Source organism: Trachemys scripta, chromosome 22 (genome assembly GCF_013100865.1).
Source record: "Trachemys scripta elegans isolate TJP31775 chromosome 22, CAS_Tse_1.0, whole genome shotgun sequence".
NCBI classification, from domain to species: Eukaryota; Metazoa; Chordata; order Testudines; family Emydidae; genus Trachemys; species Trachemys scripta.
In genome coordinates this window covers 12,150,000-12,163,481 of record NC_048319.1, presented here as the reverse complement: position 1 = coordinate 12,163,481, position 13,482 = coordinate 12,150,000, and positions in this window count along the sequence as shown.

The window sequence follows — 13,482 nt, the reverse complement described above, 5'->3', positions numbered from 1 at the left end:
GGACCGTAAGCTGTCTAAAATCCTACCTGCCACATGGGGCCACAACAGGGGTACCCCTAACTCACCCAGCAATATCGTCAATTTATCCAGCTACACACTCAACCCAGCAGAAGAGTCTGTCCTATCTCGGGGACTCTCCTTTTGCCCCAGCACCCCCACGAACATGATACAGTTCTGTGGTGATCTGGAAGCCTACTTTCGCCGCCTCCGACTCAAAGAATACTTTCATGATAACACTGAACAGCGCACTGATACACAGATACCCTCCCACCAACAACACAGGAAGAAGAACTCCACATGGACTCCTCCTGAGGGTCGAAATGACAGTCTGGACCTATACATAGAATGCTTCCGCCGACGTGCACAGGCAGAAATTGTGGAAAAACAACATCGCTTGCCTCATAACCTAAGTCGTGCAGAACGCAATGCCATCCACAGCCTCAGAAACCACCCTGACATTATCATCAAAGAGGCTGATAAAGGAGGTGCTGTTGTCATCATGAACAGGTCTGACTACCAGAAGGAGGCTGCCAGACAACTCTCCAATACCCAATTCTACAGGCCGCTTTCCTCAGATCCCACTGAGGAATACACTAAGAAACTGCACCATCTACTCAGGACACTCCCTACACTAACACAGGAACAAATCAACATACCCTTAGAGCCCCGACCGGGGTTATTCTATCTACTACCTAAGATCCACAAACCTGGAAATCCTGGACGCCCCATCATCTCGGGCATTGGCACTCTCACTGAAGGACTGTCTGGATATGTGGACTCCCTACTCAGACCCTACGCCACCAGCACTCCCAGCTATCTCCGTGACACCACAGATTTCCTGAGGAAACTACAATGCATTGGTGACCTCCCAGAAAACACCATCCTAGCCACCATGGATGTAGAGGCTCTCTACACAAACATCCCACATACAGATGGAATACAAGCTGTCAGGAACAGTATCCCTGATGATGACACAGCACAACTTATTGCTGAGCTCTGTGACTTTATCCTCACGCACAATTATTTCAAATTTGGTGACAATATATACCTCCAGACCAGTGGCACCGCTATGGGCACCCGCATGGCCCCACAATATGCCAACATTTTTATGGCTGACCTGGAACAACGCTTCCTCAGCTCCCGTCCACTCATGCCCCTTCTCTACCTACGCTATATTGATGACATCTTCATCATCTGGACCCATGGGAAGGAGGCCCTGGAAGAATTCCACCATGCTTTCAACAGCTTCCACCCCACCATCAACCTCAGCCTGGTCCAATCTACACGGGAGGTCCACTTCCTGGACACCACCGTACAAATAAGCGATGGCCACATTAACACCACCCTATACCGAAAACCCACCGACCGCTACGCCTACCTTCATGCCTCCAGCTTCCACCCCGGTCACACCACACGATCCATCGTCTACAGCCAAGCACTGAGGTACAATCGCATCTGCTCCAACCCCTCAGACAGAGACCAACACCTACAAGATCTTCACCAAGCATTCTCAAAACTACGATTCCCAACACAAGGAAATAAAGAAACAAATCAACAGAGCCAGACGTGTACCCAGAAGCCTCCTGCTACAAGACAGGCCCAGAAGAGAAACCAACAGAACTCCACTGGCCATCACCTACAGTCCTCAGCTTAAACCTCTCCAACGCATCATCAGTGATCTACAACCCATCCTGGACAATGATCCCTCACTTTCACAGACCTTGGGAGGCAGGCCAGTCCTCGCCCACAGACAACCTGCCAACCTTAAGCATATTCTCACCAGCAACCACGCACCGCACCATAACAACTCTAACTCAGGAACCAACCCATGCAACAAACCTCGATGCCAACTCTGCCCACATATCTACACCAGCAACACCATCACTGGACCTAACCAGATCAGCTACAACATCACCGGCTCATTCACCTGCACGTCCACCAATGTTATATATGCCATCATATGCCAGCAATGCCCCTCTGCTATGTACATTGGCCAAACTGGACAGTCACTACGCAAGAGGATAAATGGACACAAGTCAGATATCAGGAATGGCAATATACAAAAACCTGTAGGAGAACACTTCAACCTCCCTGGCCACACAATAGCAGATGTAAAGGTTGCCATCTTACAGCAAAAAAACTTCAGGACCAGACTCCAAAGAGAAACTGCTGAGCTCCAGTTCATTTGCAAATTTGACACCATCAGATCAGGATTAAACAAAGACTGTGAATGGCTATCCAACTACAGAAACAGTTTCTCCTCCCTTGGTGTTCACACCTCAACTGCTAGCAGAGCACCTCACCCTCCCTGATTGAACTAACCTAGTTATCTCCACACTGATATATACCTGCCTCTGGAGATTTCCATTACTTGCATCTGAAGAAGTGAGGTTCTTACCCACGAAAGCTTATGCTCCCAGTACTTCTGTTAGTCTCAAAGGTGCCACAGGACCCTCTGTTGCATCTCCTTCCTGCGAGGAACAGGAGCACTGACCCCCCCCCGCCCCCCCCCACACACACACACCTAGGAAACTCCTCAGATTGGCTCCAACACATCCTGGAGACGATGAGCCCAACTTGGAAAGGGGAAGGAACAAACATCCCCACACGTGCTCCCCCGACAGCTCCTTACATGGGGCCCAACCCCCGTGGCCCTGAGTTGGGATGGGGTCAGAAAGCACCTGCCGCCCACCTTATCTACAGCTACTAGGGGCACCCGCCGCCCACCTTATCTACAGCTACCAGGGGCACCATTTCAGAACTGGGCGGGCGGGAGGGGGTAACATTAGCCATGATTCCAGGGGCTACTTAGGCACCTGAGATACCTAAAAAAAACAGGTTTTTTTTGGCAGATAACTTAGAAATGAGCTGCCAGGAGCACTGTATCTAATTCCTGTATAAAGAAAGAAAATTAACTAAATATGAGAGCTGACCTCTGTGCTGCTTTTCGTGCTGTCGTCCATCCCCATCGCCCGGGACCGATTGCTGGAGTCTCTGAGAACTGGCTGCCTTGGTTTGGTTTTACTGCCATCTATCAGACGCCTCTTTTTTTGCAGCAGACACAGATGCCCTCAGAGACCTGGGCTCTACTTCCCCCACGGACTTCCTGTCTGACCCCAGGCCAGTGCCTTAGGGACAGAGATTCAAAGGTTTTTAGGCACCCGAAGATGCTGCGAGGCACCTAATGGGATTTACAAAGCACCAAACCTTCTAGGTGCTTTTTAAAATCTCACTAGGTGCCTAAATACCTTTGAAAATCTGGCCTTGAGTCTGTGTGCGCCTCAGTGGCCCATCTGTACAATGGGGATAACAGCCCTGCTCTAGAAAGGCTGGGAGGAGAAATCGGTTAGACATTGTGAGGGGCTCAGATACTAGGGGATGGGGCACCTGCTGTCCCTTCCCTCGGTTATGGCCCCTTCTTTTTACATCTCCCTCTTTTCTAAATGTACCTGTGGCTGTATGTCTTTGGAGTCCCCTGCCTTCTGTCTTCAAACCCGCACCGCCCCTGGGATTCCTGCTTTACAGGCTCATCTAAGGGTACGTCTACACTGTGAAGTTGTCGACAAAACTTTTGTCTTTCACGGGTACTTAAAAAAGCCTCCCCTCCCCCCCGCAAAAGACAAAAGTTTTGCCGACGCAAGTGGCGGTGTGAACGCGGCTGTGTCGGCAGGAGCGCTCTCCAGCTGACAAAGCGAACGCTGCTCGCGGGACTGGAAGTATTTCGTCAGCAAAAGTACCGACAAAGAGCGTTTACACACGCTGACGTTTTGCAACAAGGCTGTGTCGACACAACCTTGTCGCTAAAAGCTGCGTGGCATAGACAAGCCGAGACTTCCAGATCCTTAATTTAACCACCAGCCTTAATCACCCTGCCTCCGGGTGTAAACCCACTGCTGACTCCTGCCCCGGGGCACAAGCTAGGGGCAGCACCTCGCCTCTCCACACTCAAGCTGTGCTCAGAGACTCTGGAGGGGCAGAAGCTCCCCCACTTCCCCGCCATGCCCAGGCTTAGCACTGCCTGTCTGAGCAGCCCATGCCGAGCTCCCCCAGGGCAGGGGGCATCCTGTCTGCCTGTGCCCAGGAGCCTCTGCAGGGCACAGGACAATCAACGCAGGAAACACAGGATGGGCCCAAAGGGAAGACCCCTGGGGCGGGGGCCGCTTTGCAGAATCCAGGTGGTGGATGGGGACCAAAGCTAGAGGCCTCCCAGGCCTGGCCAACGTGGGTCCAGGAAAGGAGATGGGGAAGGGAGACACGCTGACCCTCCACCACTCCAGCTGGAGGCTGCATCCTGGCCCCTCCCTCTCTCGGTGAAGTTGGGGTGTTGGGCACCTCAGAGCTCAGCCTGTCCCTGGCTGCAGGGTCTGAGGCACAGGGCCACCCAGGAACCTGCGCTGCCCACACACCCAGCCGTCAGGTCACTTCCCCTGCTCCCCTCACAGGGAGCAGGAATCGCTTGGACAGCTGGCTCATGCCTTTATGCTCCTGGGGGGCCTGGCACAGGCATACGGGGCCCCCGGGGATGAGGCCCTAAACCCAGCATGGACAATGCAGCTTTCCAGGGGATTTCCAATCTCCCCGTACATCCCATCACCTGCCCAGACAGGTGCATGGATGGTTAGGGCCTGGTCCTGAAGGGATCTCAGCTCTCCTTGGAGTCAGTGGGTGTAGGGATGGACATACCATTACCAAAGTTAACCGTTTAAACGATTAAAAATATTTCATTTAAACAGTTCACCGATTAAGCGGCTGGGGCTGCTCCGGGGCCGGCTGGCCTGGGGGTTCCCGGTAAGACTAATGCTTCCCCGTTAACCGGTTAACATTTGACATCCCTCAGGGGGAGTGGAGAGTGCACAGGCCCCAGCACAAGTGAGGGCTTTATTCCTTAATAAAGCCTGGCTCCCAACCTGGTGCCCTGAAATTCAACTCCTAAATCTACAGGCAGGCCCCTGAGTAGACATTTGACTGGACTTCCTGCTGCACAATCAATGGGCACTGCACTAGCCCTCCAGCTGCCAATGCCCCAGTGCGGGCCAGGGCCACGCAACAAGGGAACCTCCACAATTATTCATGCAAGCAACTGAAAGTGCTGCCAGGTCCCTTTGGGTTTGTGTGATGAACCATCACTTCAGAGTCAGGGCTGGGGATTTCTGAGGCTCGTTATTTTAGGCAACAAAATGAGGAAGGCCCCCAGCTTGCAGGGAGCACAGTTAACTTTGGGCCTAAAATACATGATACCCCTCCAAAACGCCGTAAGAATGAAGCAGCCCCCCACACAACATACAATGGAAACCCCACAAACCCTCCCCCAAGCAGGGTTCAGACCCCAAAAAGGGAGAAGTGCCAGACACTCCATAATATCTGCTAGGGTCCGTGCTAGTGATTTACATGGAAGGGGCCCAGATCCTGTGGTGATAAGACAGCCGGAGAAAACCCTGAGACAGAGAAATGAGGAACAATTGAACATGGCAGGAGAGGGAGCAGTGAAGCAATTTGGAAGTTCAGGCCAAACTTTAGCTACTTAAATGTGGATCTTGGAGGTTGAAATTAGGCACTTGGGGTTGCAAATGGGCTAATGCACAAAACCAAACAGCCACAGCGTCCAATAAACACCTTTGGTTTTAGTACAAGGTAAAACCTTTATTACAACTTTTCATTCATAGGTATACAACATCTGAAAGACAGATATGGGGAAAAAAAGTAATATTGTTATAAAATGTCACATTTATTGCTACATTACTGTTATATACAGGACAGTTCTCAAAATCTACTTTAAAAAAGTTAGGATTATTTAAAAATTCCAAATAATCCAGCCAGCTGTTTTGACACTTGTATAAAATTATTTTTAAAAAATGAAAACAATTCATATCTTGAGGCACTCGGAAACACAATTTTATCCCCCAATTGTGATTCATTTAAAAGAACAATGCATTTCCCCACCCCCAAATACTTTATTTTTTTGCTGGGTTAGGCATATATATATATATATATACTATATATATAGTTCAAAACTATAATGTGTATCTGATTTAAGAACAAGGATTTTCAGCCACTTAAGTACATCTGGATTTACAGGTAGGCAGCATAAACATCAAAAGCCAGGACCAATTTTTTTTTTAAAAGGCCAAAAGAAACCTAAAGGGTTAAAAATAAACAGCTTCCACAGGCTTTCCCCCTACAATTGCCCTTCCCCTACCCCCAAGTACTAAAAATATATCGGGGAATCAAGTAGCACTTCGTTTTCTAAACTAGTTTGAGTCTTCTCTAGAAAATAGGTCAGTTTCCCATAGGCAATGAACTAAATGCAGGTTGATGGAAGTATTGTCCTTAGTCAACGTTGCCAGGTGGTGCTTTCTCTTCTCCCTGCCCCCAGCCAAGAGAAATGCTAAGATGCAGACAGGGTAAATGATTTCCCACATTTGCGTTTCCCTCCCCAAAGACACAAGATTTGCTTGAGCTGGTGGGCTCCCAAAGGGACTTTAAAAAGATCTGGCACTAAATGGAGATTCTTGGCTCCCCCCCTCTCGGCTCATCTTCGCGCCATTCAAAGCTCCCCAGAGGAAATCTGTCAGCATCCCTCTGGAAATGCAGGGCCCACGGGCAGCTCAGTGGATGCAATGGGACAGAATGGGGATGGATGCTCCATCACGCCAACAGACACTCAAGCATGATGCCCCCTTCAAAGTAGCGCCTTCTCCTCCAAGCAACCGCTCAGAGGGACTCTAGAAACCACCTTCCCTGTACCCAAGGCAGGCGGCTCTCCGACCACAGCTGCCACGTGGCTGATTCGAAGACGACAGGTGGAAGGAATATTATTTTCCCTAACCAGGACAAGGGATGCTTGGCTGGAACAGAATCAGCATCGAGATGGTTGAAAGCACAGGAAGAGAGACAACTTGGGTAGCACCAGGAAGGGGGCAGGAGGGTGGCAGCCCAAGCAACAGGCAAAGCAGGGTTGAAGTGGCTGTTCAGGCACCAGAGCGGTCTCTGTCCCAGGGGCTTTGCTCCACCATGCCAGACATTCGAGTGGCCCTGACCTAGCCTATCCCTCGGGCCACTAGCCTGGACAGGTCACAGAGATGAGCTCCTGGACCTTGGATGGGGATGTGGGGAACCCTAAAGATAAGCCTCCTCAGCCAGCCTGCTGCCCCTGTGGCGTCTGGCCACCAGCTGGAAGACACAACCGGGTGAGGTGTGGACAGACGCATCCTTGTCCCAGACAAAAGCCGCCCATGGCACCTCCTCCAATTCAGCTTTTGCTGCTGGGCGTTAGTGCAGAAAAAGCCACCAACACACTCCTGCCTGGGCCGTTCCCTCTGCCAGCTCACCCCTAGCTCTGGGTCACTGCTCTCCCTGAGCGCAAACACCGGTGCACGGGGCAGATTTGGTTTTGGAACAGGGTGACTGATGCAGCAGAATCCCAGAAACCTGGGCCTGGAAGGAATCTCAAGAGGTCACTACTCCTCCCCCCGCACCGAGGCAGGGCCAAGTCTACCGAAAAGCCGAATCCCAAGTAACCCACGGGCCACTCAGTAAGCGTGCAGAGAAATTGTGCAAACGTTTGACTGCAGGAGGCTGTCTGGGTCAAGGAAAGAGGGCTGCATACGGCAGAAGGCCTGTGCCCCATTGTAAGGACGCTGCTTGGGGTGGGGCCAGTCCGGTTCGGATAATGATTCGGGTTTAGTCACTAGCTCCCAGGGGCCTGCTGCACATTCAAGTCATGGTTCAGCTCACAATTGCTGCACCTCGCCTGGACGTCTGGCCTATTAGTGCTCTGCTCCGCCTGCCATTTCTCTATTCCAGGCCTGACCCAGAGAGGTGCCGAGCGCCCACTGAAGGGGCCCGGAACCTCCCCCAGGCTCAGGCCCCAGTTCAGGAGCTGGGTGGGGTTCCGATCCCGCTGCCGTTGAAAGTCAATGGCGCAGCATGGGAGAGATGCAGGCCCCTTGGCTTTACTCAAAATAGCTGCAATCGGCGATGAGCCACACACTGGTCACCTGCAGCTGGGATCCAGCTGTGTGCCCCAGACACCCAGCCTTAACCCCGCACGCTGCAATGGTCTCTCTGGGGAGGGTTTTCAACAGCCAGAGTCACTTCGGTTCTTCTGCTGTGGAAACCCCAGCTAACTCCTGACGGGGAGGTAGCCCGGGAGCCGCGTGCCGTGACCCTGCTCACGTCATTCTGGGGAGAACGAGATTCTAAAAAGGAACGTCGAGCTGCTAAGGGCTCCTGAGCTGAGGCCGGAGTTTGACTCCTGTGAGCAGCCCAGCCTGGCTGCAGGGTTCCCGTTCCCCGACCGGGTTACCCGGGGATCGGCGCACGGAGCGCAAAGCCTCTCGGGAAGCAGCTGCTGGCTCACGCATAGAACAGCCTGTGTAATTCTCCCTCCCCCCAATATGGCAGCTCTGTCCCCGTCCTGGGGGCTGAGGCACACAGACGTGCTACAGCTTTGGTGGGCAGAGTGGGGGCTTGTAGCTCAGGCAGCAGAGGCTTGTCCTTTAAGCGCCAAAGGGCCCAGGTTCAATCCCCGCTGCTGACAACCCACTCAGGGAACCAAGGCCAAGTGAAGTGATGCAGAGAGCGGGTGTGGGCATAAGCGCCTGCCTCCAGGCCCTCACCCTCTGGAGAAGCCGAATGAAGTGACTGCTGCGCTTGAAAAGCAACGTCAGCCGAACCAGGATTAAAACCGGGCAGTTACTTGGATACTGTTGCCTCACCAGGGCGACTCAGGCAGGACCGGAGGAGGAATTTTGCTCCCTGGGACTGTGGGGTGATGAGCGGGGCTCAGGTAAGTTTACACCCCATTACACCCTTCAAGCTGGGTTCGGGCTGCAGCAGTCTGATGAAGATGCGGGTGGGAGGACAAGGAGCAAGAGTTCACATCTCAGCGTTCGTGACCCACAGCCCCCACACTCCATTTGTGCCTGGCCACCCGTGCACCCCCCCAGGTGCGTGCGTGCGTGGGGGAGAGACCCTAGTGAAGGTGGATGCTTGAGCACTGGGATACTCATTAGGACCCCCGGCCAAAGGGGAGGGGGGCAGTGAGGCACTGTTGCAAGGTGTGCAGGCAGAGGGTTTTGTCTGTGCTCCAGCCCTCCCCCCCCCTTTCTAAAGCTCATCATCTCGAATGGGAGCAAACCAGATAAAATGTCTCTGAACCCCTTTCTTCAACTCCAACCGAGCCAACCGCTCCACGCCCCCCAGCTGGCCTCAGCGTTACACCAAATGAACACCAAGAGACAAACATTTGCTCTAGTGGCGGCTTCTTTTAGCCAAATCCACAGGAAGAAAAGATGCCTTTGTGGTGTCCAAGGCATGTCTAATGCACCACACACCTAGCGCTGGCTAAGAGACACCATCGGGACCTTGTCACATGGGCCCAGTAACCTGCTCTTAAGTAAACTAGGTCAGAGCTCATCGACTAGCAGGTAAAACCCCAGGGAATCTATATCAATCCAACAAACTACATTCGAGATTGAAAAACCTTCAGAGGACTGAAGGCACAAAACCAGCATGTCCTCAAATTTAGGCCAAATGGTCCAAAGTCAACATCCAGTTGCAGCACCAGGAAGCCAGTGTCTCTCTGCACTGCCCTCTTGCTCTTAGAAGCTTTAGCTCATTTCAGTACTTCCCCTCTCAACGGGCTAATGCCAAAGGGAGCGCTGACCTCAGAACATGCCAACTTTGTTCGATTCGTTCCCTCTATATCGCTACAGCTGCTGGAAGTAGCTCAACATCATCTATGCTAAAGACAAAAGCTCCCCCCCCCCCACCACAATGATGTCAACGGGTGTTTTATACTGGACCATAATGGAGTGGAGAATTTGGGGCAGCTCTGTGCACATAATGCAGAAAAAAGGAGGCATAGGACTGACGGAGGATAGAACTGGGGGGGAAATGGTGTTAGCCACCCCTTTCTGTTGCCCCTCCCACTGCAAAAAACAGCTTTCTACTTTGTCAAATTTCAAGAGTTGGTCCTATTTCTTGGTGCAGGGCTAATGGATGCACCAGAAACAGGTGATACGGGGGAGAGACTTTAAAAAAGAAAAAAAGGTTGGATCTGCTTTTTTACTATGCAAAATGGACAATTTTTTCCACAGGGGGTGGGAAGGCAGAGGGAGGGGGAGGGGTGGTTAGTGAGAGAAATGGATCCAAGGAGAGCGACTGTCAGCAAGCTCACAGAGATGGATCTAAGTGTAAGCGCCCAGGAATAATCGATCAGCCGTGAGATCACGGCTAGCTGAATGCGGGCACGGCTGTTTTCTCTCGCTGGCCGCAGCTCTCTAGAGTACCAGGCATTCAGCTCCTGGAATTCTCCTGGTAAAGGGACGTCACTAAAAAGCCAGATTTAGGAGAGTATTTTGCCAACAATGCATTTCCATTTCCTCATGCTGGATGCTGTGATGCTCCGGAAAGGTTTTCGGTGCTTTGCGAGCTGGGTCTCCCTGGGATGCCATGTGGGTTAAAGCTCATTCTTAGGAAACAAGCTTCCGTTGGCTCCATTACAAACCCCAGCTCTGATGAGTAAAGGTGAACGTGCCAGGAACTGAACTAACTTTTCCCCTGACGTGCTTGGTGTTCGCTCGATTGCACCACACTCTGCCTGGACAATGGAAATACCAGCTAGTCCATCTGCAGCGCTCCTGCACGCTCCCAGCAATGGTCCGGCAGGAAATTCTGCAGAGGAACATCAAAAATCTTTCCACAGCCATTAAAAAATATATATATATCCAGGGGGAACATTCCAGTGGGCCTTAAATCTTGTAGGAATTTTATTTACAAAACCTAAATTTGGGGGCTACATTTTGCCAGAGTGCATCCCTTTGAGAACCAGCTGACTTCTGATGACAACCCACATTTCCCTGAATTTTCCATCCCAGCTCCCACTTTCCCCTCCTTTGCACAAATGCAGAGACTATAGTGGGCAGGGGAAAACACCAGGCATATAGCAAGCATGTAGTGGCCATCTGCTCTCACTCTGCAAACTCCCTGCTATCCACAGGCATCCAATGCTGCTAGATGGATGTTGATTTCTGCCAACAGGACTGCTTCTAGGCAGAACGTGGGGCTCCCAAATTGCTCTCACTGGGATGGGGCTACGGAAGAGGTGGAACCAAACTACGATCCTCTATAAAACTGAATGTAGTGAGCAACTTTTCTTATTTTAGAGCATATACGCTGTGCAAAGACCAGCTGCCAGATCTCCATCCAGTGTTACATTCTCCAAAGCCCAGACTGGGGTTTTAACCCTTCTAGATACAGAGGTTAAAATTTGCAAAGTAGTCTAGGGGATTTAGTCACTCCCCATCCATTAACAGGAATGGAAGAGGTGTCTAAGCCTCCTTTGACAGTTGGCAAATACAAGCTTTGCTGAACAATTCACAGGGAGCTGGGAGGGCCTGGTCAGAGATCTCCCCACTTTGGCTGGATGCACAGAGTATTACATAGAACTGGGGGGGGAAAACTTTTTTGACCAAAATGTAAATTTTCACAGAACATTCTCATTTGGGTTGAAATTTTCTGGGGGGTTTTGAAACTGAAAACACCACCATTTTTTCATTTAAATCAAAAACCAAACAAACATTTTTCAAATTTGGGGTTTCTGGCTGGGGGGATTTTTTTTTTTTTTAATTTCCTGCAAAAAAATAAGCATTTTCAACCCTCTCTCATCTCAAAATACACAGATTCTCCCCAAAGAAAAATCTCAATTACAGTGAGGAGGGAAAGTTCCCTGTCGAGAATGGAAGACCAGTCTGGCCAAAAGGAATCGCCAGCCATTTCTTTCCCCTATTGCAGAAGAGTCCTCCAGTTAGATTAACAAGGCAAATCAGAGTTTTGCAGGTGAGTGAAGAAAGCTTAGACCGAGCCCGACGGGCAGACCGCGGCGGGTCCAGTCTTCGCTCCCATTAGCTTTAGACAGCAGAGGGCTATGCCTGCCCGGTTTGTGTTTTCTAAACTAGGTTTAAAGAGCAGCCTTTCAGAGCAGCAATGACCAGCGTTCCAGGTGTGGCTCCTGCACCACCCTGGCCTTCTGGGGAGGGGGGAGTAACGCTGCAGCGAAGGAGGGTGGAGGCTGGCAGTGGGGACAGGGCTATGGCCAAGGGGCAGCCGAACTAAGATCCTTTCTAAAACTCCGGCTGTGCTCTGAGGACAAGGCCCAATTCCCTCAGCAACGATTCAGCAAGGGGCAGATTTGGAGACAGGCAGCATGGAAATACTTTATGGGCAGTGTAGCCTCTTGTGAGCGATACAAAGAGCAGGGTCAAACACTGCAGACTGACCTACTGTCTCCCCCGCCCCCAAAACACCCGACAATGGGGAGTTAGCCAAGATTCTCCTCCGTTTCCCCATCGCATTTCTCTCTCCTCGCGGGGCAGGCAGAGGGCCCCGGGGAAGGAACAATATTTTAACGCTGGTAGTTACGCAGGCTGAAACAGGCTTCGCCTACCAGCTGTGCTCAGTTTTAACCCCGTCCACACAAGCAAGCAGCAGCCACATTCCAACACTGCAGGGGCCGCCTGCACAGTTACTGTAGCATGGGGTGAGCCTAGAGCCTGCACAGAACGTGGCTGCAACCCTATGGGCACATCCCAGAGCTGCCATCGGACAGCACCGTCCTCTGCAGAAAGCCCCTGGAGCGTCGTGTTTGCGGGGGATCAAATGTTCTGGATACCCAACGCAAGGGGGTGGGCAGGAAGAAATCATCCCGCCCTGTTGCCAAATTTGTGACTGACTCCAGAATTAAATCCTGGGCAGCACCACAGAATGAGACCATCCTGGAGACCAAGCGCCTGACTTTCAGAGGGGCTGAGCACTCCCTAGAGCACTGGGGGACAGGGGTGAGGGATGACATGAGGCATTGATATCTGCGGAAGCACAAGGCCAGGGAGGGGGTAAGAACTGAGGAAAGCCAGAAGCTTAAGACAATGCCCACAGTGAGGAGGACGTGCCAAGATATCCAATCCCACCCACCAACCCTCCTCCTTCCTTCAGAGAGGACACCCTAGACTGACTATAGGGTAGCAAAAATGGTTTCCCCAAGCACCAGGTCCACAGAATTAGAGAAGTGAAAAGAACGAGGAAGGAGGAGGAAGAGAAAGGACCCGCTGAAACAGCCCCGCACCTGCTCTGCCAGCCCCTGTCCTCACAGGAAGCTGAACGATAAACCATGTAGTGATCCAACAAGCCAAGCCACCCTGCTACCTCAGAAACTCAGGAGACAGATGCCTCATCCGCCCAGCCAAGGAGATGGAGATTCACACCCAGCATGTGGCTCTATGGCGCCGCCTTGGGGCAGGGGGCCAGACTGCATTAATAGGCAGGTTTAACACTTCCTTCCCCGCTGCAGGCATTAGCAGGCGGAGCCCACGGGAGCTGAGCCGGCCCAGGCTGTCAGCAGAGCTGGGCGGGTTGGTCATGAAAAATTTCAGGCCTGCTTTTTTTTTTTTTGGGGGGGGTCTTATGCCCTCTTCACGCCAACGT